The sequence below is a fragment of the Urocampus carinirostris genome, chromosome 20 (assembly GCF_059441175.1).
Source record: "Urocampus carinirostris isolate Australia breed hairy pipefish chromosome 20, RoL_Ucar_1.0, whole genome shotgun sequence".
Classification (NCBI taxonomy): domain Eukaryota; kingdom Metazoa; phylum Chordata; class Actinopteri; order Syngnathiformes; family Syngnathidae; genus Urocampus; species Urocampus carinirostris.
The window spans coordinates 21,285,997-21,311,819 of NC_142368.1; the positions used below are offsets into that span (position 1 = coordinate 21,285,997).

The 25,823-nt window shown below is 40.3% G+C and overlaps 1 protein-coding gene across 3 annotated transcripts in view; it reads right to left on the bottom strand.

The window, feature by feature from the left end:
- Window positions 1–25,823, bottom strand: part of hivep2a (HIVEP zinc finger 2a) — a 112,423-nt gene that overhangs the window by 51,900 nt on the left and 34,700 nt on the right. The window contains exon 1 of one of the 3 annotated variants that reach the window (XM_088324642.1): window positions 21,613–21,860. The exons of the other annotated variants lie outside the window; for them this stretch is intronic. The gene's annotated coding sequence lies outside the window, so the exon portion shown is untranslated. Of the gene's footprint in view, window positions 1–21,612; window positions 21,861–25,823 lie in introns of those variants that run through there. 3 annotated transcript variants of the gene reach the window in all.

Below are 25,823 nucleotides of genomic sequence, written 5' to 3' on the forward strand. Positions count from 1 at the left end.
ATACGACCTTAATTTTTGCATGGTCCATAAAAGATGTTCATAATTGAAACGTAATCCTTGCACAAAGACACATTTCATAGTGCCCTGTTTAGGTGTAGCATGCACTTGGGAGAAAGCCGTAAGGGGTGATGACGCATCACGTGACAACACCATACAAACTTATGCCAGCTGCAGTTAATCAAGATGGAAGAAGAAATTAAAAAAAACAAAGCCAAACCACCAAAGAGCAGTGTCGGTGATATTTTTGAGCAGAAACAGGGCAACGATTTCAAGCGTTTACAAGCACTTCACCCAAAATAACCTTGAAAACACAACGTTAAAATTCAGGCATTGTCGAAGATTTTAAGCACCTTTATGAACCCTGCTATTGACATTAGTACTTATTTTCTATTCAGGAGGTGAACAAGTTGGTGGCATGCAGTCAGGGAAGGCAGGTGAGCCGGTGCCTCAGTTTTAAATTTATATTACTGTAATCCCTCAGTATTTCACTTTTATTGTATGTTATGTCAACCAGTTCAGGGTGTCCCCTGCCCACTGCCCGAAGATGGCTGGGAAGGGCTACAGCACCCCTGCAATCCTACTGAGGATAAGCGGTGCAGATAATGGACGGATGGATGTGAAGTTTAATATGTTTTTAATATTTAACACCTGCAAAGAAGATTGCATAGGATGCCAGTTTGATATTGTAACTATTATATCTCATTGGTGTTCATTGACTATTATGAACTGTTTACATCATTGTCAGTATCGCTCAATCATGATGCAGTTCTTTTTGTTTCCACACACTTAAGGGTGGATTTGCTTTTTTTAACCTAGGAGATTCAAAAAAAGAAAGGGCTTGAATATTCTTATGTGTGGTTTGGGTCATCTCCTGTGTTCTCTCTCCTTGTTTTGACTTTCAACTAAACTATAAACGTAACAGTATAAAACGCATACTGAGCAGATGAAGAGGGAGGCACACAATTATCTGGAAGAGGGCGATAGTGAGGCAAAGAATTCTCATTCGTTTTGACACAATAAAAAGAAGTATATAAACAACGGCCATGGCTTACTGAATGAAACAAAGATTATTTGATTTGGCTCAGATGGTGAGAAGCATGTGTGGCGGCAACCACGTGAGGAGTTCAAACATGTTGGTGTTCCTTAAGTCAAGCATGTTGTTGGGAATGTCATGGTTTGGGGCTGCATAAGTGCAACTAGAATTGGGGAGTTGGATTTAATTAAGATAAACAAAACTCAAACATCCACCGTTAAAAACTAGAGCAGAGAATTATCCTCTCCCTCCTGTAACAGGGTCGCAGGGTAATGTTCTAGCCATACAACGTTTGCCAACTACACTTCTAAGATGACCCAGGCTTTTCTAAAGGGGCTAAGAGTAAAGGGGATGGACTGGCCAAGGATGTCTCCAGATCTAAACACAAAAGAACATATTTTGGTCATCCTTAAGTGGAAGGTGGAGAAGCACAATATCTTGAATATCCTCCAGCATGTCATGGAGCGGAAGAGCATTCCAGTGGCGATTTGTGAGGCTCTGGTGACATCCATGGCCAGGATTAAAGTGGTTCTGCAAAATCATGGTGACCATACAAAATATTGAACTTCAGCAACGTTTTGCTTAAGGGTGTACTCACTTTTGTTACTAATGGCTATATTATATTTTCTATGAGGGGAAAAATAAATTTACACTGCTATATAAGCCTTACACAGACTACCTTTCAGTGTGTCAAAGCGATGTTTTTTCAGTGTTGTTCAATAAAACAGTGAATTTTCTGCAGAAATGTGAGGGGTTTACTGACTCTTGTGACACACTGTAGACTTCATTTATAAGTTAAAAAAAGGCAATGAAAGTTTTTTTTTCTATGAAACGGTTTTCATATTGCTTTCTCTCTCTGCCAATCAAACTATGAATAAGATGTAGGATCATTTATTACTGCGCCTCACCAGGCACGAATCTCACCGCACGTCACTCTCAAAGGGATTCGAACCGGTAACGCGTGAGGCCGACGAACAACCAAAAACCAGCCCACTTACGCGCTTACTAATTATCGTGAGATGTTGCGTTCGTTTCTGCCGTTCTTTCCGGAACATCAAAAAAATGATCTTCATGAAAAATGTAGCATGAATTATCACCATGATATTAGGAACAAGGCTGAATTGAAAGATGACTTCCAAAAGAAAATTGAAAGATTAAACAGAAAATGAAAGTCAAGTAAAGAATATGTTATAGTTTACAGTATATGTTTTTTTTATATAGACCAACCTTTTAATCTGCAATGGGTGTTGATTTTTAATTTGCATTGTAATCAATTTGAAAATATCCATACTGGTAAGGTCAACAACAATCACAACGGATATTGATACCAGTAGCGCCTGGCATACTGTTCTTTTTCTGCCAAAAATGATAATCAACCTGAAAGATATATAAATATAGAACTATTTTAATGAATCAAGTAAGGCCGAGTACTGATACCAGATATCGTATCAGGCTGATATTAGACTAAATTCTGAGGTACTTGTACTGACAAGGGGTATTGATAAGGGTATAAACCGATTCCTGCTATATTGGCCAATACCAGGCTTTATTTTGAGGTATCTGGACAAACGGTGGATATCGATACCAACCTGTATCGCCTGACATATTATTTTTTTCCACCCAAAATTATAATCATCTAATAAATATACCGAGGTTATTTGAATAATGAAGTTTTGTTTTACCACTTCAAGGCGCTAAATAGTACACAATGACCCTTTAATGACTGGGTGTTCAAATCGGTATCTGTCGGAAAAAAAGATGCATCAAACGGCCCTAATAATAACATTTAAGGCAACAGGACTCCAATATCCAGCATGCTGTGCATTTTAGGTGACAGTAGAAATATGCTGTGTGACAGAATGTGTGTGTGTGTCATCTTTCCATCTGCTGTCAAGGTCATCATGCGTGTTGTGTTGTGTTTTGTGCGTACGAGTGTCTGTCAGCATGTGTTTCCCATCTGGTTCCGCCCAATCCCTCAACTCTGACTTCATTCTGACCTGCTAGCTTCTATCTCATTTTTTGGCCTCCTAATTTTTCTCATCAGCACCCTTCTCCTCCTCATTCCGACTAGTTAAGATGATGTCATGCCCATCGTGGAAATTCTTTTCGCGGAATTCCTTTGCGGTCCTCCAACATTGTCGGAAGAATTCCGCACACATGAACAAACTGAACACCAGAACCATGAGCTCACTTCCTATTCTTTTTCCAAGAGGACGGCATACACCCTAAACCAGGAACGTCGAAAGTCCGGCCCGGGGGGCAGTTACAGCCCGGGGTCTTATTTTTACTTGCCTGCGGCCTCTGTTAAAAAACTAATGACCTGCCAGTGATGTTGGCCACAGTATAAAAAAAAATTGTACCAAAAAAAGGCAGGAGCTCTTTGGTCACTTTTCCCTAGGTTTTCTCTGAGAATTTTTGCCAATCCCATTTTTGACATGGCGACTGTAAATTAAAAAAGGAAAGTTGACTGTGAGGGCCGCAACTTCGAGGACAAGTGGAAACTCTGGTATTTTTTTCACCAATATCTGAAACAACTGCGTCTGCCAAATTTGCCCAGAGACCGTGGCTTAGTGCTGCTTTTGACCCAGTGGACCATAATATCTTACTAGAATGGTTGGAAAAATGAATTGGTCTCTCAGGAACCGTCCTCTCATGGTTCAGATCCTACCTCTCAGATAGGACGCACTGTGTTAAATATGGCGAAATGACATCTGAGCCCTTTAGTGTTACCTGTGGTGTTCCGCAGGGTTCAGTGCTTGGTCCCCTTCTCTTCAGCATTTACATGATTCCATTAGGTGATATTATTCGCAAGTATAATATCAGTTTCCACTGCTACCCAGATGACACTCAACTATATCTTCCGTTGGAGGAATCTGCCACACTAAATTGTGGAAATTTGGAGGCCTGCCTCACTGAGATAAAAGAGTGGATGCCACTCAATTTCTTGCGTCTTAACTCTGAAAAGACCGAAATGTTAGTTTTTAGTCCATCTAAATGCCGTGACTTATTCTCAAAAACTGCTGTGAACATTGACAAATGCCACATCACACAGAGTGACTCAGTTTAAAATTAAGGTGTCATATTTGACCCCGATCTGTCCTTTCAAACACATGTGAAGAAAATTACTAGAACCGCCTTCTTCCATCTTCGCAACATTGCTAAAATTCGTCCTATACTGTCTGTCGGATTCGGAGATTATGATTCACGCGTTTGTTACCTCCCGTCTCGATTACTGTAATGCGTCCAGAATCAAGAGTCTTCAGCTGGTACAAAATGCTGCAGCGAGGCTTTTGACTAGGACAAAAAGTCAGATCACATCACGCCGATTTTGGCTAACCTGCATTGGCTCCCTGTTAGCCTAAGATGTGATTTCAAGGTTCTCTTAGTCTTATACAAAATCATACATGGACTTGCTCCCTTATATCTTTCAGATCTGATTTCCCCCTATGTTCCGGTCCGAAGCCTTCGTTCTGAGAGCGCCGGTCTTCTGGTGATCCCAAGAGCCAAGAAGTGTTCCGCTGATTCGAGAGCGTTCTCCATCCGGGCATCGGTGCTGTGGAATGCTCTTCCCCCTGAGATCCGATCTGCAACCTCAGTGGAAATGTTTAAATCTAAGCTTAAAACTCACTTAGACTCTATAGCATATGAATAACCTATACTTTTCGTGGACAATATCTCTGTATTATTTGTGATTGCAACCTCCTTTGCTGTCCGGTAATCCTGGAAGGGGGATACCACAAGTGCGTTACTTCATTTTCCTCATGTTGAGGTTTTTGAGTTTTTCCTTACCCTCATGTTGGCTCCAGATCAGTGGATTGTGTAATAACCTGTGATGCCCTTTGAGACTCTTTGTGATTAAGGGCTATACAAATAAAAATGACTTGACTTGACTTAAGAGGCACTGCCAGACCAAACATGCTGACTACAAAAAAGCTAAATGGAAACGAACGCTGTGAAAAGGTGAAGCAGTTGGAATCCGTTTTAACGGCACAGCAGCGCTTTTTCACGAGACCCTGCCAGTCAAACGAACATGCTACAAAGGCGAGCTGCGAGGACAGAGCACTGCAAACCTTTCTCGGAGGGTGAATTTATGAAAGACTGTTTTAAGAATAGTCGACCCTTACACATTTTCAGCTTACCAAATCTGGCCCGCTTTCCAAAAGGTTTAGACACCCCTGCCCTAAGCCAATGTTTCTCAACAAGTAGGTCAGGACCCCTTTCCAGTATGTCGCGAGCCATTTCCTTGGCAAAATAATGCTAGGAAAAAGGGGAGGGGCAATTACACTCCTTAACAGCAGATGGCGATATTGCCCTGCTCGATCTCTTCTACTTGGTCAGTCAATCAGTGTGTTTGAAAGAGACCACATCTAATTTTATTGTGATTTTGTTGGTTATATTTCTTTTTTCTGCTTATAATAGAGCATCACAAGAAAGTAGAAAAGAAAAGCGGAAAACAGTGACAACAATTGAAAGAGTTGCGAAATACGAAAATGGCATACGAGTGTGCCAGTGAAGAGCTGCTGGTGGGTACATTAAATAGTTTGAAAATGTTGTATTTTTGGGTTTTTACCAATGTATTAATCTTAGTTAACTACCGTATTTTCCGCACTATAAGGCGTACCGGGTTATAGGGCGCACCCCGAAAAAAATCGTTTTTGGTCCTATTTTTGACATACATAAGACGCACCGGATTATAAGGCGCTACAATGGGACTCGTCGACAAAACATTCAGATAGTTCAGTCAAACTTATTACCCCCTTAACATTCCGAAAGCTTGCAAAGAAGCAAATATGTGTCGAGAACACGTGCGGATGCGGTGTCCGTACGATGTCACTCAAATGCATCGTTCCATCATTCGGAAGGTTAAAGTCTTGGGATTCAAGAAATGCCAACCATTCCTTAGTTTCTATTTTCTTTTTCGCTCGCAACTTATATACATGACAATAAACACTTGGAATTGAGTTTAATTTAAAAATAGACACTCCATTCCATCCATTATATGCACCACTTATCACAGAAACATCGAGTTCAGTCTGAAACAAGATACAGGGATAATATATATACCCAGAGTAGCTCACCAAAGTCGTTGTGTTCATAATAATGTGCAGCCGTGGTCCTCTTATATCCGTGAGTTTAGTAAATCCAGGAGAATAAAATATTTACAAATACAAAATAGTAAAAAAATGCTTTCTGTATGCCGTCAGCCACGTGCTATACGCATTCATCTTTTTCGGGCAATTGCAGGCTTTGTTTTGTCGTTTAAGCCAATGCCAGCCTGTAAATGATAAAAAGGATCCGCCCCTTGACCTCCGAATAACTTTAGCCAATAGTGATCGATTCAACTGATGATTGACACGTCTTTTTTGGCCAATTGCAGGCTTTGTTTTGCCGTTCAAGCCAATGCCAGCCTGTAAATGATAAAAAGAATCCTCCCCTTGACCTCCGAATAACTTTAGCCAATAGTGATCCATTCAAATGATGATTGACACATTGGTTAGCCAATGAAACGCCGGTAAATAAATCCCAGCATACACCGCGGACTACTTGGCGTTCAGGGGAAAATCTAGTCGGCGGCTGCAAGTTTGTTGCAAGACTTTGCGAATTAATTTTGTTCCATAAATAAGGCGCACTGTATTATAAGGAGCAGGGTCAGCTTTTGAAAAAAAATAAAGGCTTTTGGGTGCGCCTTATAGTGCGGAAAATACGGTACTTAAAAAAGTATCAACATATACAGTACTTGAAGTCATTCTGGTTTTGCTGGTCATTTTGATTTTTGGAAAAAAGACAAAAAAAGGAGAATCCATTTTACTATATCTGCTTTGAACTGGATACACCATTATTTGGATACATTTGAGAAGTTATTTTTTTTTTCTTGACCCGAGTGACAGTTTGTCATTAGTCAAACCAGTTGAGAACAGGTCCCGTAAACTGGTGACAAAACTGGGAGGTGCTTTGAAATCAGCATAATTTCTCTTAGTCCGATTGACCAGGCCAGGGTGACCACCATCCCCGTGGCAACCGCGTCCTCTTCCATTTACGAGTCAGCAAAAGTCTTTGCGCAAGATGTTCAAACTTTTGACTCATCCGTGAGTCACTTTCTGGTAAAAATGATGACAGACTAATGGGAAAGGCAACACCATGTACGTGGAAACACACACAACATATAGATTAAGTTTTCGCTGTTTCGGGATTGGGGGGAATTTTCAAGAAATGTTACAAAATATTTCTAGTTTCCAAGAATTTTACACAATCATGGAATCTGCTGTTAACTCATTCAATGCCAGATGTTTGTCTCAATATGGAGAGCTGGTGCAGTCTTGATTCATTTTTAAAGGCCTACAGAAAATGTAGTACTGTAGCTATTTAGGCATAGCACATAACAAAAGAAAACTCGGACCGCCCCCTTTATTAGAAAAAAAGTATAGTTATGGCTTTTATAATCGATTAGTAAACGACAGTGGAATATTGCTAAGTTTCTTGAAACTACTCGTTTACAAAAAAAAATGCTTTTTGTGAAAGGATGCCTTTCAAGCAGATCTTTTGCTTTGTTCCTTTTTTGCATTTGTGATACTTCCCATATTTAAATAATGATTTCCATAAACAGATCGCACTTTGCTTGCAAAATAAGATTTTATTGCAAGAACACTGAACTTATTCATGAACTATGCATGAACTTTGCAAAAACTTTTCGGCGCTCAATATTTCAGGCGATGCGCTCACGCGGTTTAGATCACCATGTCAATGGCGTTCGTTCTCAAACATTTGTCTCGGGTACCTTGAATAATAATAGTGTGATAATGAGATCAAATATAATGTGCGTTATACACGAATAAATACAGTACTGCAGCGATTTAAATCAAAACACACCATCTCTGATTCACGCTGGGAAATCCCTAACTCAAAACATTTTCTCCTCGGATCTATACGATTCACGCAGGTCACACTTTTTACATCTTCTAAATTTTTATCCCTGGTACAACATTTACTTCCAGGGGAACACGGCCCGGATCCCATCTAGACCACAGGTGTCAAACATGCGCCGATCTGGCCTGCCGAGGGTTTTGAGTCAGCCCGCGAGAAGACAGTGAGAGAAGCACAAGAGAAAATTGACTTGCATTTTCAAATTTGTCCATTGGTTGCTGCCATTGCAGGCACCACTCACAAAGAAACTGGAGATGTGATTGATTTCCTTTTTCTCACACTCTCTTTTTCACTCCATCTCTTGTTCTCTTTCGTTCCAACTCTCTCTTTCTCAATCTCTTTGCTCTCTCACTCTTTCTCTCCCTCTTTGCTCTCTCACTCATTCTCTCCCTTTCTCAGTCTAGTTTTTCTTTCTTTCTCTCCCTCTTTTTCTCTATTTCATCTCGCTCTGCTTTCTTTATATGTTCTGTCCTTCACTCTTTCTATCTCCCCCTCTCTTTCCTTCTTTCTCAATTTCTCTTTTTCCTTGTCTCTCTTTCTCTATTTTTCCCGTTCACTCTCGCTCTCTCTCTCTCTCACACATTTTTCTCTCTGTCTTTCTCCTTCTTTCTTCCTCTTTTCCTCTGAGTTTTTCCATTCTTCTCCCTTTCTTTCTTCATTCATTTCTGCCTTTATTACTTTTTCCATTTCTTTACTTGGTTTCTCTTTTGTCACTCTATAACTTCTCCCTCTCTCTCTTTCTTTTTAATCTACTAGTCCGGCTCCTGTAAGAGTTTTTTTTCCAACCATGTACTTTAATGAGTTTGACACTGTCCACCCACCAGGGTCTCACAAAATATTACGGGAAACTGCACACACACAAGCACACTGGTATCCCAAACTAAGATGAAGTAGTTTAAGTTGTCTTGCACCAAACCAACGCCACTCGGGATCGTTTGGGTCATAAATTTCCACACTAGTCGATGACAACCACACTGGACACGAGCGGGGCCGAGCTGGACCCAACATTTGCAGCCGTGCACACAAAAACACACATGATAGGCGTTGAATGAAATGGAAGCAACAAAAAACGTCAGGAGGTAAATCATTTGACAAGCGACGTTTTGGCCTAGGTGACGTTTTGCCTCAAGTCGTTTTGATTTGGGCTCGGCGGTTTGAAAGCAGCAATGATGGCGAGAACGTAATTGAGCTGCGGCAAGAATGTTTGTTTTACGGCCGCCGGAGTTCCATTTCTGCCTGCGGTGGCGTTCAATTCCAATACTCGGTTGCCGCTGGAACTTTTTACATTCTTTTTATTCGTTGTCAGGATTCGGCCATACAGCCGTACCTGATCATTACCTGATTGTTAACATCATATCCATTTGGTAAAGCATCTACAGTGTCGTAAATCATTGGCTTTCCAAAATGAAGGTTATGATACGCGATGCTAGTCAAGTCAAGTCACATTTTTTTATATAGCCCTTAATCACAAAAATGTCTCAAAGGACTGCACAGGATTACAATTACACAATCACCTGATCTTAAACCAACATGCGGGAAAGGAACAACTCAAAACCTCAGCGTGAGGAAAAAGAGAAACCTTGAGAAGGCGCCTCACAAGTGGTAATCCCCCTTCCAGGATGACCAGGGTGGAATAAATTTTAGCATTACGGTACACAAACATAGTAAACAGTAAAATGTTGAAAATTTGTCCGAAAAGTGCACGACTCTTTCTATTTTTTTATTTTGTTTCTCTTTTGTCACTCTATAACTCCTCCCTCTCTCTCTTTCTCTTTAATCTACTAGTCCGGCTCCTGTAATTAAATAGTGTTTATAAACTAGTAAGACATTTGTGCTGCAGCATATTTCCCAATTTTTACTTTAAAACAAAAAAAGCATGCCATTGCTCAGCATCTTTTTTTTTTTCGGTAACTGGAACATTCATCCTAATCAGTAGGTGGCAGCAGATCACTATTTTGTTTTATTTTTCTGTATCGATTATCTGCTCTTAAGGTAGTGGGGTTTCCCTCAACCACTACGGTCGTAGGGGCAACATTTCCTGTGGTGTGCCTTGCTCAAGTTCAACCAGGTGGCACCCATCCCTCTCCAGGCCAACAAATGTTCCCACTCTGTCTCGAACCAGAGACCTTTTCCGTGTTAGCCGAATGTGCTAACTAACCACTGCATTACAGACAGGGAAATGGCGTGTTTTTGTTTGATAAAGATGTTTGCAAACAAAACATATTAAAAGGGACACTGTGTAATATTTGAACAATAGATTTCACTGCATTGTGTAGTGCAGCGAAAACCAATGCTACAGGGCTCAAACAACGAAGACTCAAAAGCATTTTAAATGGACAGTGTGGATAGTAAACACAAGTCGAAACGTTTAGCTTGGATAAACATAGACAAAAGAAAAGTACAGCAAAAGTTGTGAACGGGGCGGAAGTGGCTCAGGAGGTAGAGCGCTCGTCTTGGGATCAAGAGATCGCAGTTCGAATCCCGGCTCCTTCGTGTTACATGTCGAAGTGTCCTTGGGTAAGACACTGAACCCCTAATACCCCCAATAAGCAGGTTAGTGCCTTACATGGCTGCATGGCCGCTATTGGGAAATGTGAAGCACACTTGAAAAGCGCTATATGAATGCAGATCATTTCATTTCATTTCAACTTTAAAGGGGCAGTGCGTGTTATTTAAACAGAAGATCTTGGTTGTATCGTGTAGTGCAATTGAAAACGAATGCAACAAAGCACAAGTAAGAATACAAAATAAGACGACTCAGTGACCAACCGGCACCATTTTTCTGCGCAGCCTTTCACAAGTTTTTTTTATGCACTAAAATCCAAAATTACAGCAAAAATATTCACAAAAGTAAATAAACTGTATTACCTTGTGACCCAAAGTGACCAAAAATGATAAAAAAGGAGCGACAAAAACTAGCTTAAAAATAGCATAATAACATTGTAATAAGATTGTAACAACACAATAAAAGACTATTTAAAGACAAAAGCACAAAGTGAGGATACACAAAATCATAAGGCAATGTGAAATCAATGGAAGGATTTCTTATTTAATAGGTATTCCCACCATGAACTCCCTGAATATCTCGTTTCTTAATTTTATCCAATTAAAAACAATTGACTGCATCAACTAATCATCGATCCATTGTCTGCACCACTTATCCTCAGTGGGGTAGCGGGGGTGCTGGAACCCATCCCAGCTATCTTCAGCAGTGGGCAAGGGACACCCTGAACTGGTTGCCGGCCAGTCGCAGGACACGCAGGGACAGACAGTTCGCTTGCTCATTCCCACCTAGGGACAATTTTGACCTAACATGCATGTTTTTGGGATGTGGGAGGAAAGCAGATTGCCCGGAGGAAACCCATGCAAGCACGAGGAGAACATGCAAACTCCGCACAGGAGGTTCGATCTCATGACCTCAGAACTGTGCCGCACATGTGCTAACCACTGCCTGCATCAACTACCATTGTAAAATAAACTTGATGACCAAAAACTAGTGGTGATACTAAAAGGATGACAACAAAGGATGTATCTGTTATAAATCTAGAGGGATGGGCGTCACCAGGCTGTACTTACCCAAGACACACCACAGGATATGGTGCCCCTACAACCCTAGCGGTTAAGGGATCCAACCAACCCACCAACCATTCAGTTCAACCCTATAATAGAATCCGCAAGGAAACACGTCTGCTGCACGTTTGTAATCGGTGGGCATCAATGTGTTAAACAATAACAATTAAAAAAAAGGAAAGAAAAGAAAAGAGGAGTTTTGTGTTGAGCATTCTTGGCAGTCACTCCTTTTCACGCCGGTGTTTATGAGACTCACATACTTCATCACACCCACTAAATCCAAGTTGCGCAAACCATCTCGATACCGACACTCACATTTAGTTTGTGTACTGCTAGTCTGCTGCTTAACTCTGCAATCATGCAAAAAAAGATACAGACTATTGTACAAACGCATGAACAAACATACAAAAACTCATTTGGAGTGCTCATAACGCCTGAAGACACGAGTCAGAAGGAAAAAAAAACCATGCAGTGGATTATGAGTGCACTGCAGAAATTAGGTCTTAATATAGTGGAAGCTAGAGCTCTTGATGGTGATAGGAATAAATGGAGAGATGTTGTAAAAGGATAGTGGGATTTTTGGACGTGTTCCAAGGGATCGGCAGGGCACCCGTATGATGCGGCAGGGGTAAACCAGTGAAAGCTGTCGGGTCCTGCTGTTGAACAGAAGAGTATGTTGTGTCACCCTGACATGAGTTACATGGCCGCTTTCTTGTGTCCCGTTTCATCTGGAGGGACGAAAGCATGACCAACTTGGGTGGCGAGGTGCCTAACTTGTTTGGGTGTTTGGGCATTTGGGTTGGCCATGGTCCAAAAATGTTTGTGTGTGTTTTTTTCTACTATTCCCCCTTTTTAAAATTTTCTTTGTTTTTGTATGTGTTTGTCTTGCTGTCGGTCACCCTTCCCAAGAGATATGACCAGGGTAAAGAGATAGATTGGATCTCGTCTTTCCCGTTTCGGCTCTAGTCCGTATTGTCCCTGTCACTGATAGCCTACAATAACGTCATCTAATATCGTCACTATATACTATGTGTTCTCTCTTGCTGTGAGTAAATAGGTGCCGCGTTGTGCTTCTAAGGTTTATCATTGCTTAACAAGGAACATTTGCAATCATTAATCAGAGTGACAATTTGTTGGAGGTTGACAGGTATGAGATCAAGAGACTGTTGATGATACATAAGCACTTACTGTGTGTAGACTTTAAATCAGGGATGTCAAACTCAATTGCACAAGGGGCCAAAATTCAAAACACACTTAAGGTCGCGGGGAAACCAGGATAATAATTTATTGAACACACTTAAACTGAATGTTTTTGGAACATAAATATGAATAAAAACAGACAAGAATATTAAATCTAAACCTTAAATCACTTATACAGTATATATTATTTTGCTCTAAATAAAAATATCTTGTTAAATTATACAACTTAGAACTTAACTTAAACAACTTAACATTAAAATAACATTTAAATTCCTTTGCTCCTATGTCAATGTATATATTAAAAAAAACTTAAATTACCAAAAGATTTTGCTCTCCCTAATATATCTCCTGACAAAAGTAGAAATATGAAAATGCTACACAAATTATTTTGTAAAAACGTCACAACATTCTGCAAACAGGTAGCCTGATGTGCGCAGACGGCGTAGAGCGAGAGATGGGAGGGAGTGCTTGCACTATTTGCATAGCGACACCCATCCCTCCCACTCACCCAATCAAATAACGTCCGGTGTTTTGGAGTATTTACAATTTGTTCCGGGGATTCATCAAAAAGTATCTGAACACTGAACACAGATTATATAGTGAGCTTTTATATAGAGGATTCTTTAGCATTGTACAGCCAAAACGTTTTTTTTTTTGTGTGACACCTTGACTGTAAATCGTAGTGAAAAGGTGCCCTATATATTCTGAAAAGTACTACTTTATGAATCAGAACAGGAACAAAAGCGCAAGATTTGAACGAGATGGAGAAAATTTGTATGCAATTAAATATGTCTCTGAGCCACAGGTACTCTTAGAGAGAGCCATAGTTTCTCGACCCTTGGTATATAGTATAGTATACGTCATATATAAAGGAATGGGTACAGTGACTATGATGTCCAGTGACGGGACGGCGTTGTTCATATTGACAGGCCATTAATAACTATAATGTAAGATGGTCTTGCGGGGCGGTAGTTTGACACATGTGCTTTAAATTGAAGTACTGTAACTTTAAATGAACGTACACTTAAAACATTTTACAGGCCATTTTTAAAAAAGTGTTTTTTATGCGAGCAAAACAGCAGCTGAGTGGTAGGTGTGTCCGCGGCACAGTTCTGAGGTCATGGGTTCAAATCCAGCTACCAGCCTGTGTGAGTTTGAATGTTCTCCTTGTGCTCGCATGGGTTTCCTCCAGACACTCCAATTTCCCACCACATTCCAAAAACATGCATGCCAGGTTAATTGGCCGGTCCAAATTGTCCCTAGGTGGGAGTGAGTGAGTGAGTTGTCCGTCTCTGTGTGCCCTGCAACTGGCTGGCAACCAGTTCAGGGTGTCTCCTGCCCACTGCCCGAAGATAGCTGGGATGGGCTCCAGCACCCCTGCGACCCTACTGAGGATAAGCGGTGCAGATAATGGATGGATGGAAGTTTTGCATGCACGAACTGGAAAAGCTGGCGGTAATCTGTCTCAAGCGGTCTCTATTGGTAGCCTCTGGGACTCTCATGTGGGTGTTAGATCAGGGGTGTAATGCAGAGGTCGGGACCCCTTTTTGACCCATAGAGCCAGAAAATCAAAAACATTTAAAAGATTTTTTGAGAGAGCCACACTATATAATTTAAGCCAAAATTAAAAATTAAAATTACAAAAACCCTCAAACCTGTTCTCCAGCCATAACATATTTATTTAACACATTTGATTTCACTGTGCAAAGTTTGATGATTTGATCAAATCTATAAAATCATAATAACAGCAGAGCTTGTGTTCCATATCAATATAAATATACCACTTAAATTCTGTCACCCTCAGTTTCTTAAGAGTATCGAAGCTCATTTTGACTGTCATTTTTGCCGTAAATATTAGTTTCAAAACAAGGTGCAGGGAAAGTTCTTGTAAAAATGTCACAAAATACTGCAAACGAGAAGGATATTATCGTATTTAACTTCGGCGTAGACTGCACTGAACAAGAGAGAGAAAAGAGTGCCTTGTGTGCAGAGATCTGCCCAACTCTACAGTTCACTCAATCAAATTGCTCAAAGTGGTTTGTTGCCATTTTCGGGAATTTATAGTTTCTTCTGTGGGTTGTAATCATAAAGTATCTAAACAGTGAACATACATAGTTTAATGAGCTTCCATTAAGGGTTTCTTAGCAACCTATTGCCAAAACAGGGTATGTTGGTCTGACACCATGACAGTAAACTTCAGTTAAGTCTGGGCCCGATATATACTAGACTGTACCACAAGGAATCTCGGGATTGCTCTGGCTTTACATGTACCAAAATCGGGATCTGAGCACCAGACTTTGAAACTACGCAGGGAAATGTCCAATAGTGATATTTTATCTCCAAACCATACATACTGAAGAAAAGAGCCATAGGTTACCGACCCCTGTTGTAATGGTAGTCTGTAGTCTGTACAGCCCTCTGAGACTTGAATTGGCTTGACTCAAGAATTGTATTTTCTTTCATATAGTGAGGTAATTTTTTGTCAAAAAAAGAAAAACAAATTTTATACCTAAATTCTTATGTTTGAAGGTGCTCGTACAAAGAGGTAACTCTGTACTCAACGTTCTTGAACATTCTTACTGGTATCGGTAAGGGAAAAAAATGGTATCATCAACATCATCAAGGAGACATCAACACAATTTGTTCTATTAGCGATGACATCATAAGACGGAAACCCACTGCCACGTAACCATGGTGACAGTCAACAGAAGCACAAAACGTTCCCTGGCCAGAACCAAACCCTGGCGTTCTCGGACTCCGGAGAATGTTTTTAAGAAGTAGGTCAGCGGCGGGGGAGTTTTGGGGGCGCGTTAGGGTTTCTCAGGTGGGGCGAGGGGGGGAGTGTAACTCTCGAACACACAAACCGCAGAGGAATTTCCCTCGTTTCATATAAAACTGATAATGGGATGTGTCCCAGCGGGAGTGGAAAATCAGAGGTGACTTACGAGCTGCATTCCAACCGCGCACACACACACACTCAGTGGACACTCCCTGGGCTAACGCACAAAAACACACACGAACACACACAAACACACAAAAACACAAACTAGTCTAGTTTTACATGAGGGAAGGTGAAAGCACTTCCAACTTTCCATGCACGTTTCGACTGCTAAATCCATCCCTTCTACTCTTCGTCGGGCTTCCGGCTGTTTGCCAGGCCGACAGTATTCTGACACTTCCTGGTGGTGTGCATGCGTGTGTTAATGTGTGTGTATATGTGCATTTCTGGCAAAAATGGAGGCACAGACGGCAAGATGGCGTGATGGTTTCTACCTGCCAGGAAGAGCAAGAGAGAGATGCAAGGGTGGCGTATCGGAAAAGAAGAAGGGCGAAGTGATGCTGCCACCTGGTACCAAAAAGTGTGTGTGTGTTTTTGTATGTGTCAGTGTTGTGACTAATGCTTCAAGTCTAGTCAAGCCATGTTTATTTGTATAGCCCTTAATCACAAAAAGTCTCAAAGGGCTGCACAGACCACTGCAAACCACAGACTTTTATAACAGCATCCCCTGATCTAAAACCTACATGAGGGCAAGGGAAAAACTCAAAAACCCAAACACGAGGAAAGTGAAGAAACCTTGAGAAGGGATTGCAATTTAGTAATCCCCCATTCCAGGATATTTACAAATGTAACTATGAGAGGCCGGTTGGAAAGTAATTCATAGTTTCTCTCACATATCAGATGATACTGTCACGCGTGCTTTATACACTCATACAATCACTGTCATACCCACCCACAAAAACTACTGTACCCTCCTGTATCTATCTATCTATTACTATACTGTCTCACATATTCCTTTGTACTGTTATACACACATTACTATACTCTCTCACATACAATACATACAATACTATACTCTCCATCAGACATACTACTACAAACTCTATACATAGTGGTAGACATAGTAGTATGTGTGTGTGCGTGTATGAGAGTATAGTAGTGTTTGTGCATAAGTGTAACTATACCTGTATCAGAGAATATTTGTGCATGTGTGAGAGGATAGTGTTGATGTGAGAGCAAGTATGATTTACTCCTGAAATAGCTTCTTGTAGAAAACATTTTCACTCCATTTTGTCTATACCTTGACATGTCAACACATTCAAATTTGTCTATACTCTCTCACACATACAGAGTATAGCAGTATGCATGTGAAAGCATCGCAGCGTGTAATTAAGAGTGTATTCAAATGTGTGAGAGAGTATAGTTGTATGTGTTAGATAGCAAAGGAATGTGTGTATGAGAGTATAGTAATATGTGTGAGAGAGTACAGTAGTGTGTCTATGAGTGTATAGTGGTATGAAGTATCTATGGAAGAGTATATTAGCGTTTGTAAATTGGTATGACTCTGTATGAGAGTATAGTTGGGCATGTGTGAGACTATGATGTTTTATATGAGAGCAAGTATTATTTACTTCTCAAACAGCTTCTCATAGGTAACAAGTAATGTAACAACTTAATAATAACTCTAGTGTCTTTACTACTTGGTGTGTTATGACCTTACTCTGCTACTTTAGAAATGCAGTTCATTAATTACAGTGCCCTCTGATTAAATAGTTTTCCTTTACTTATGTTGTCACATACATCTCTCAGTCAGATAGATACAGTTTCTGAAGGGTGTTTATGTTTACCTACAAAATACAAATGAATATAGTTGTGATGCACTATTTCAAGCTCAAAGTACGAGTCACGGAATTTCCCCTCATGTAGATATTCTTCGTACCATATATATACCCATATATTAGCCATATTGACAATTATAAAACGAAATACTGAAATTATGGAGTCAGCTTGCATGCGTATATTTGGTTGTGTGTCAACAGTAGCGAATGATAAGTAACACGTGGGTAAGGGGGCATGGCTTATACAGGAACAACAAACCAACCGAAAATTCAAAGGGGCAGACTTAAGCACACAATTAATGGTAAAAGTGTGCTTATTTGTAAAATATTTTTTGCAATACATGATGCCTGGAGAAAAAGGAAAATGTCTTGGGCAGTACTCAGAAATGGAGAAGCAAATCGAGTAGTTTGAAGCCAAGAGACGAAATGGATATCGTTTGTCTCGGCTAAGTGTTCTTTTGCAAGCTCTCAAGATTCCACAAGCAGAAGAAGACTTCACTGCTTCCACTGGTTGGTGTATAAATACATTCATTAATTCATTATCTGCACTGCTTATCCTCAGTAGGGTCGCGGAGGTGCTGGAGCCCATCGCATCTGTCTTCGGGCAGTGGGCAGGGGACACCCTGAACTCGTTGCCAACTAGTCGCAGGGCACACAGACAACTCACTCGCTCATTCCCACCAAGGGACGGTTTGGACCGGCCAATTAACCTGACATGGATGTTTTTGGAATGTGGGAGAAAACCGGAGTGCCAGGAGGAAACCCACTCAAGCACGGGGAGAACATGCAAACTCCACACAGGAAGGTTTGATCTCATACCCTCAGAACTGTGCTGCACACGCACTAACCATTGCGTCGCCGTGAAGCGGTCTGTGTACATGTTTTCTTTTATTTATTTTATTCTGTGGCTACTTTAAAATAGTCTAGGGGAGTAGACTTCCATGCAAATGTACATGGTAACTAGTTATGGACTGTCAGTGATCTGGGAGGGGTAACTGAAATACTTTTGAAATAAAGTAACAAGTAACTGTTACCAATTACTTTTTTTCAGTAATGCTACCTACACTGGTAACTGTGTGTTTGTGTGCATGTACATGTGTATATACTCTAATTTGTAACCTACTACATCGTGGCCAAACTACACAAGCCAAATAAACTTGTAAAAAAAAGCTAATTTTATATATATATATATAAAATGGTTTAATAAAAAGTGTTGATTTGGTGTCATTCTTGTTCCCAAGTTTCTCTTCATAAGGACACTGAGTGGCTTACATTCTAGGCAAATAATTAAAACAAATATGGAAAGATTGATTATGTATTTAAAGACAATGATGTTAACGATTTTGCATGTCAGTTAGAAAAAAAATACTTACGAGAAAATCACATTAATCTAGTTTCAGAATATGGTCCACAGTGAAAACAAGTTTTCTTAGAGGGCCCATGAGTACCAAGTTTAAGACCCCCAAGCTAGGAAATACATTATGGCAATGGAACGTCTCTTCTAGGAAAGAAAAACAAAAGTGAGTGTGCTTGTTTGTGTGCATAAAATAAAGAAAATTATTAAAACACAAACATTTAACCATGCACAAACATCCATGCACGCATATGCAAAAGACACGTTGGAGGCTCCAGTGTGTTAAAAGCATTTTTCCATTCACAAATTCTCAGACAGTGAAGTGTGCTCAGGCCTCAGCCCTTCTTTGTGAGTGTGCCTGTGATCTTGTCTGCTGTGTCACCACGACAACGATGTACTCAGACACACAACCTGTTATACCTAATAAAACACACACACAATACAGTAAACCCTGGTCACTTTGCGCTTTAGTTATCGCTAGTTCACTGCTTTGTGGATTTAGAATTGAATTGTCTTTATTGTCATTGATATCAACATATCGTGCATTGTCTTCTGCAGCAGTCAGCAGACAGCAAATGCTATCACGAGAACAGATTGGGAAGGGCTTTGTCACTGTGGCCACCAAAACAAACTGTGGAGCATGGCGACAGTTAGCTTTTAGTGGCTTGTTATATTGAAAATAAATTTATCAATTAAGTCAGAAGAGTGCAAAGAAATGGTGATCACCAACGGGTGCTCCGTGGATTATTATTAGTTTCGGGAAGCGACTGAGTTGGCGTCAGGAGAGAAGGCAAAAGTGATATACAGCTCGAGCATACTCCAACTCTCTTAAGCCACCCCTACTTAGCTTGTATCTCATTACCCATGAAACCAATGACCTGGAACTACAACTCGTGGGAAACTGCTACATTTGTGACTGTTGTATTTTAATTATCACAGAGACCTAGCTCAACTGGCAATCCCCGATGCTAGTATGCAGCTAGCCAGACGCTCTCTAAATCGCTTTCCTGCACTAAAGCCATATCCCCCTAGTGGGGGGTGGCTAGAATCAAGATTACACTCACATTCACCAAACATTCATTCCACTTTGCTCATCCTAACCTGACACTGATCATTAGGTACAATAGCGCAACAAGGGTGTGCTGCTGTGCCAAGCAATCCTTCATCAGCAGAGAGGCCCTTACAGCATACAATGGTTAACCTCCTCCCAAACAAATGCTTCGATATCAGCCATTCTTAACTATCCTTCGCCATTCACATCTATCCCTAGCACATTCTCCTGCATCCATGAGATTAACCGACCTCAAATCCAGAGCACGTTTCACTCCGTCCATCTGACCAAATTTGGGACTTCCTTTCATTCTATTTTCCACCACTTTTGCACTACAGACTCGTTTGGTCAAACGACCTTCATTCATTCTTTAAATACGTGTAAACCATCTCAGAACATTTTCATCAACCCTCTCATCAAGCTCTCTCACCTCACCCATCCAATCGTGTCACTTTACATATACTATGCAAACATCTCATTTCAAATACATTTACCCTATTACGCTCACTTACTCTTAAAAAAATAAAAATATAAATAATAAAATTGTTGACAACATTTTGAAAAGCGGGTTCACATTTTTGATACTTTTTTTTGGACACACATAAAGTGAAATGTATTACTTTCTTTTCTGTTTTTTTCTGTTCTGTATGATAAGTCCAACATATGATATTGGATAAGTTGGTAGGAAAACGGGTATATTACATATTTGCAGGTGTATAGCATATATTTGTACGGATTTTATTCTACCGCCAAGTTAATTGACAAACACTTGGATTTTTTTATATTGTTTATAATATTGAATATTCTGTTGTTTTGTGCACTATTTTTCTATCTGTTCAAAACGTCAATATCTAAATAAAGAGAAGGGAATTTAAAATCTATCTATCTATCTATCTACCCTGGTCATATCCCTCAAGAGGGGTCACCGACAGCAAGACAAACACATACACAAAAACAAAGAAAGGAAAAAAGGAAAAAGTAGCAAAAAACACACACACAATTTTTTGGGGACCATAGCCAACCCAAATGACAAAACACCCAAACAAGTTAAGCACCTCTGCACCAAAGTTGGTCATGCTTTCGTCCCTCCAGATGAAATGGGACACACGAGAGTGGCCATGTAACTCGGGTCTGTTCAACAGCAGGGCCCGATAGCTTTCACTGGTTTACCCCTTCCGCATCATACAGATGCCTTGCCCATCCCTTAGAATGCGTCCACACATTCCACTATCCTTTTACAACACCTCTCCACTTATTCCTATCACCAACAACAGCTCTAGCTTCCACTACATTTAGACTTCTTTCCTCCAGTGCTTTCATAACACAATCCATCCATGTCAATCGCGGCCTTCCTCTTGGTCTCCTTCCATTTACTTCTGCTCTGTAGATCCTCTTCAACATTCGCTCCTCATCCATCTTCTCCATGTGTCCAAACCAACAGAGTACTCTCTTATCCACACGCCTGCTCAGTTCCACTACTACTCCAGTTCTGTCCCTCACAATTTCATTTCTCAATCTGTCCAATCTGTGAAAATCGATTCACTGATTAATCAAAGAAAAAAACACAATAATCTACTGATTCATCAATTACGAAAAGTCGTTAGTTTCATCCCTAGCAGTAACGCGTTACAATACTCATTACCGAGAAAAGTTATTGTGTTGCAGAGGAACGCGTGTTGGGACGAACACTGACTAACACACACTCATATAATAATCTAGAATCATTGCCCCTTTTCCCTCCATCACCATAGTAACAGACAAAGCCACCTGCCGTCTATTTTTCTCCACGTCACACACAAACTGAGACAAAAGTTTCACCTCCTTTCAAGCACCTTCACTTCCGGTTGTGTGATTTTGTGTGTCTACCTGCGAGAATTCCCAGATTGTCCTCCATCACCACGGCAACAGACACGGCGACCTGTTGTTGTTTCGCTCCCGGTCTCCTTTTGATGTCAAACAATCGCACTTTACCTAAAATCGCACATTACCTAAACGGGCTAACTCGTCCTGTTTGTCCGTCCACCATCTTCCTCTGTCTATGTTTACAAGTGCTTCACCAGCCTGCGTGCGCGTGACCGTATGTGTGCGTGCGCGCCTGAGTGGGAGCCCTAGAGAAACACTCGTCTTGCCACGGGAGTAAAGCCCGGGCATGACGCAGAGCCAGAAATAGACGGATAGGGCCCCGACAAGGAGGATGCAGATGGACGCCGCTGCCGGCACTTTTGCAGCGACCCATTGAGACACACGCACAGTACAGCAAGTACAACAGGTTTGACAGAAAGCGACATTCTTATTCTAATGATTGTTTGGAGTTCATTCAACGAGCTTAAAGACTGTATTGTCACTGAAAAAGAACAAATTAAGATGTACAGTTTGAATACACTGATAGCAATGATGTGCGTTTAGGTAAATGCAGTGGTACCTCTACTTACAAATGTTTCTACATGCAACAGTTTCAGGTTACAAAGTACCTGGACGGTAAAATACTGCCTCTAGTTGTAAAGGTGTTTCAGGATACAAAGTCAAAAATACAGTACAGTACGCCCTGCCCAAATTCTACCTGGCAACACGGCACGTATGCATGAATCCTGGCGCATATGCGTGAATCCCGGCATGCCCATTGTGTCCGCTTCCAGGCATGCCCGCTAAGGCCCGCGAGACAACAGTCAGAAGCACAAGAGAAAAACAAGCTGCAGATTGAAATATGTCAAGTTGATGTTTCCAAAGCCAGGTGCCTCTTACAAAGACACTGTATTTGTATTTATTTCTCTCTCTCTGTCTCTGTCTCTCTCCCCCCCCCTTCCACACATTTTCACCCACTCTGTCTCTTTCACTCTCTGTGTCTCTCTTTTTCTATTCCTTTGTTGCTCTTTGTCTCTTTCTCTGTGTCTTTTTCACTTCTTTTGGTCTAACTTCCTTTTTTCCTTTCTCTTTCTCTCTTCATACTCTTTGCACTTTCTTTTCTCTTTTCTCTCCTTCTGTCTTTCTATTTCTCTTTGGATTTCTTTCTTTCTTCCTCTCCCTTTCTTTCCCCCTCTCTCACGACTCCTCTTTTCATCTCTCTTGTTTCTCACGCTCTCTCCCTCTCTCTTTCTTTGTCCTGCCCTCTCTCTTCATTTCCCTCCTTTTTCTCTTATTTCTTTATCTCTCTTTTACTTTCTCTTTAATCTTTTAGTCCAGCCCCCGACAGAATGTTTGTTCTATCGTGTGGCCCCCGAGTTAAAATGGGTTTGACACCCCTGGTCTACTGTATGGTACCACCTTGAAGAGCTATCATTCACAATGGACCCTACAAAAGACATGCAGAAAAGTGGACAAGGAGAAAAGAAGAGGACGAAACTTTTTCTGGCAATCGAAATAAAGAAAGACATAAAAAAGTTATGAAAACACACACACAGCCATGAAGAAGTCCATAGACGATAAGGAGGAGGATGCATCCATCATTCCATCATCCCAAATTAATGACAATTTGGCAAAATTCCATAAACGTTCAGAATGCGTGGAAAGGAATCACCCAGGTGTTGACAGGTCAGGCTATCTTTACTATGATGTCTGCCCGGGGCATTTCCGACTGATTGTCAAAAGCAGGCAAAATCAGACCTCATTGGATTCGTTTTTCAAAAAAAAAAACTGGAAAAAAAGGTGAAATAATATTGTAAATTATTTCCTTTATTTTCAATTTTTTTTTACATAATGTATTTTGTGTTATTGTGCGGTAATATAATATGAATATGTGTTCGTTTCGTGTTCTGATGCTCTTTTATGATTTATTAAAATCAATATGCTGTAATACTTTTGTGGGGCTTGGAATAGATTAGCGCATTTACATTCAAAAGGCGTCTCTTCTTACAAATGTTCCAGGTTACAAAGCTACTCCCGAATTTGTAATTAGAGGTACAAATGTATGAGAGTGGCCCGCGCGCCTTGAAATGGATGTTTCATCTGTGCTAACTATTTAGGCAGCACCCAACAGTACTCACTAATGCAGTTTTTTCAAGGCACATTTATTTCATTCAAAAAAATCCAACGGAACAACACCAGTCTGTGCTGTTGCATCCCCAGCAAAAGTAAATCCAAATGCAAGGTAGCATATGCTAGACTGCACAGGCACACAAATTGAATAATCTCACACGACACCGTACGATGATTAATTATTGAAACCACTGCACTAATGTTTGAGATCGATGTACAGTATGTCCGCCCTGCAATGTGATTGGCTAGCTACTTCCTGGTTAGACCCACCCAGCGCGTACACATTACAGACTCAAAGTTTAAATAAATTATCTGACTCAATAAATCATTTCTTTGCAAACTTATCGCAAATTATTTTATTTAAAATTGAAATGCGGAACAAGAGGCTGGCAGCGTGTGGAACAAGATGTTCATTGCTGTCGAACTGAAGTTTAAACAACATTTGATGCATTTTAAATGTATCTTTTGGTGAGTTTCTGCCTCTGATAACGTGATGGACTCACGCAGACCCTAGTTCTAGCCGCCCCTGTGGAAATCGAGTTTGAGACCACTGATGTAATTAATGAATTACTGCGCTAAGCGTCTGTAGATGCAAACTGAGCCACGCAATTCTCTTGCCTAAAGGAAGAGGGCGATGGTGCGACCAAAGATTCTGATCTAGCGCAAACCTCAGCCCTGACAATAGAATTAGTGATCGTATCAGCAAGTCAACAGCAAGTCAAGCCATGCAGTAATTTTCAACTAGTTGCATCGACTTTTTTCATTTTTTTCTTTGTTTTCCATCACCTTGCAACATCACATCACGGAATAAACAAATCACCTAAAAAGAAAAATTGGAATGACTGTTATTGTCTGGCATACCTCCCACCAACAGAGGGCTCCAACTGGTGTTTTGAACTGGGCACAGGTAAGTCCAATGCTTGCACACCGGTGCCCTATCCTTCTGAACCCTTTAAACGGACATTATTGTTCCACAAACTATGTTGAGTTATTTTATCATTCTCAGTTTCATATTCACCACTATGCCAGGTTTGTTTTTTTCTTTGTTACTTTTATCCTCGCATTTTCCATTTCCAGTTTTGGTCATTGTTTGTCAAGTTTGGTTTTTGTTTCTAGTTTTTTGTTAGGACAATTTGTTATTTGTTTAGTTCCCGCTTGTTTGTTTGCCACTTTTGTCTTTGTGTTGTAAATAAATACCATCCTTGTTTTGAGCAACTCTGCCTGAAGTTCGTGCCTCCCCCACAGGGGTCCATTTACCCGTAAAACTTTAACAATAGCGGGTAGAAGCCAAAAGGCTTATTAAAGACCCGTTCTCAAAGTAACTTTAGAGGCTTCTTCAATCCATCATTTAAACCATATATATATATATATATATATATATATATATATATATATGGATATATATTAGTATTTTACAGTTTCTGAGATTTTTTTTTCTTTTCTTTTCTGATCTTTTTTTTATACTCCAACAACAATATTACGTGTAAAACCCGAGACAAATAAGATTTTTTTCGAGTAAAGTTAAGTTATCCATTAATGCTTTTATTTAATGGTGCAGCGCAAAGACTTCATTTATTAAAGTTCAGGTAGTTTACGTTTCCTGCTTTGCATTTGGGCCAATTAAAGGGACAGTGTGTATTATTTAGCACTTTCTAGTGGTAAATAAAGCAATGTTAAAAAGTATGCAAAAGATTATAGAATATGATGCCAAGGTAGAAGAATATAACAAAACAATGTGGAAAAAACGAAGTCATAAAATTTAGCTATCAAAAAATTGAAAAGTCCAGCAAAATATCTGAAAAAAAGAAAGAATAGAAATGTGTCACGTTGCAGTTCACCGGTTACCCGAGTTGGAGCATGTCCCACTTTCCAAAAGGAGCTTGTTTGTATTTGTCACTGATTGGCCTAATTAGCATTTAAGCTAACCTTTTGTTTTCTGACGCTTGACTTCATGAAGTTCGGGAGAGGCGCCAACTTTTTTGCTAATCTTTTTAAATGCTGACGTCAACAACTTCATGTGTGTATGACAAAGTATCGGATAATTAAATGATTCGTTGATACAGATGAACACATTCATCAATTTTTTTTTCCATTTTGAAATTAAA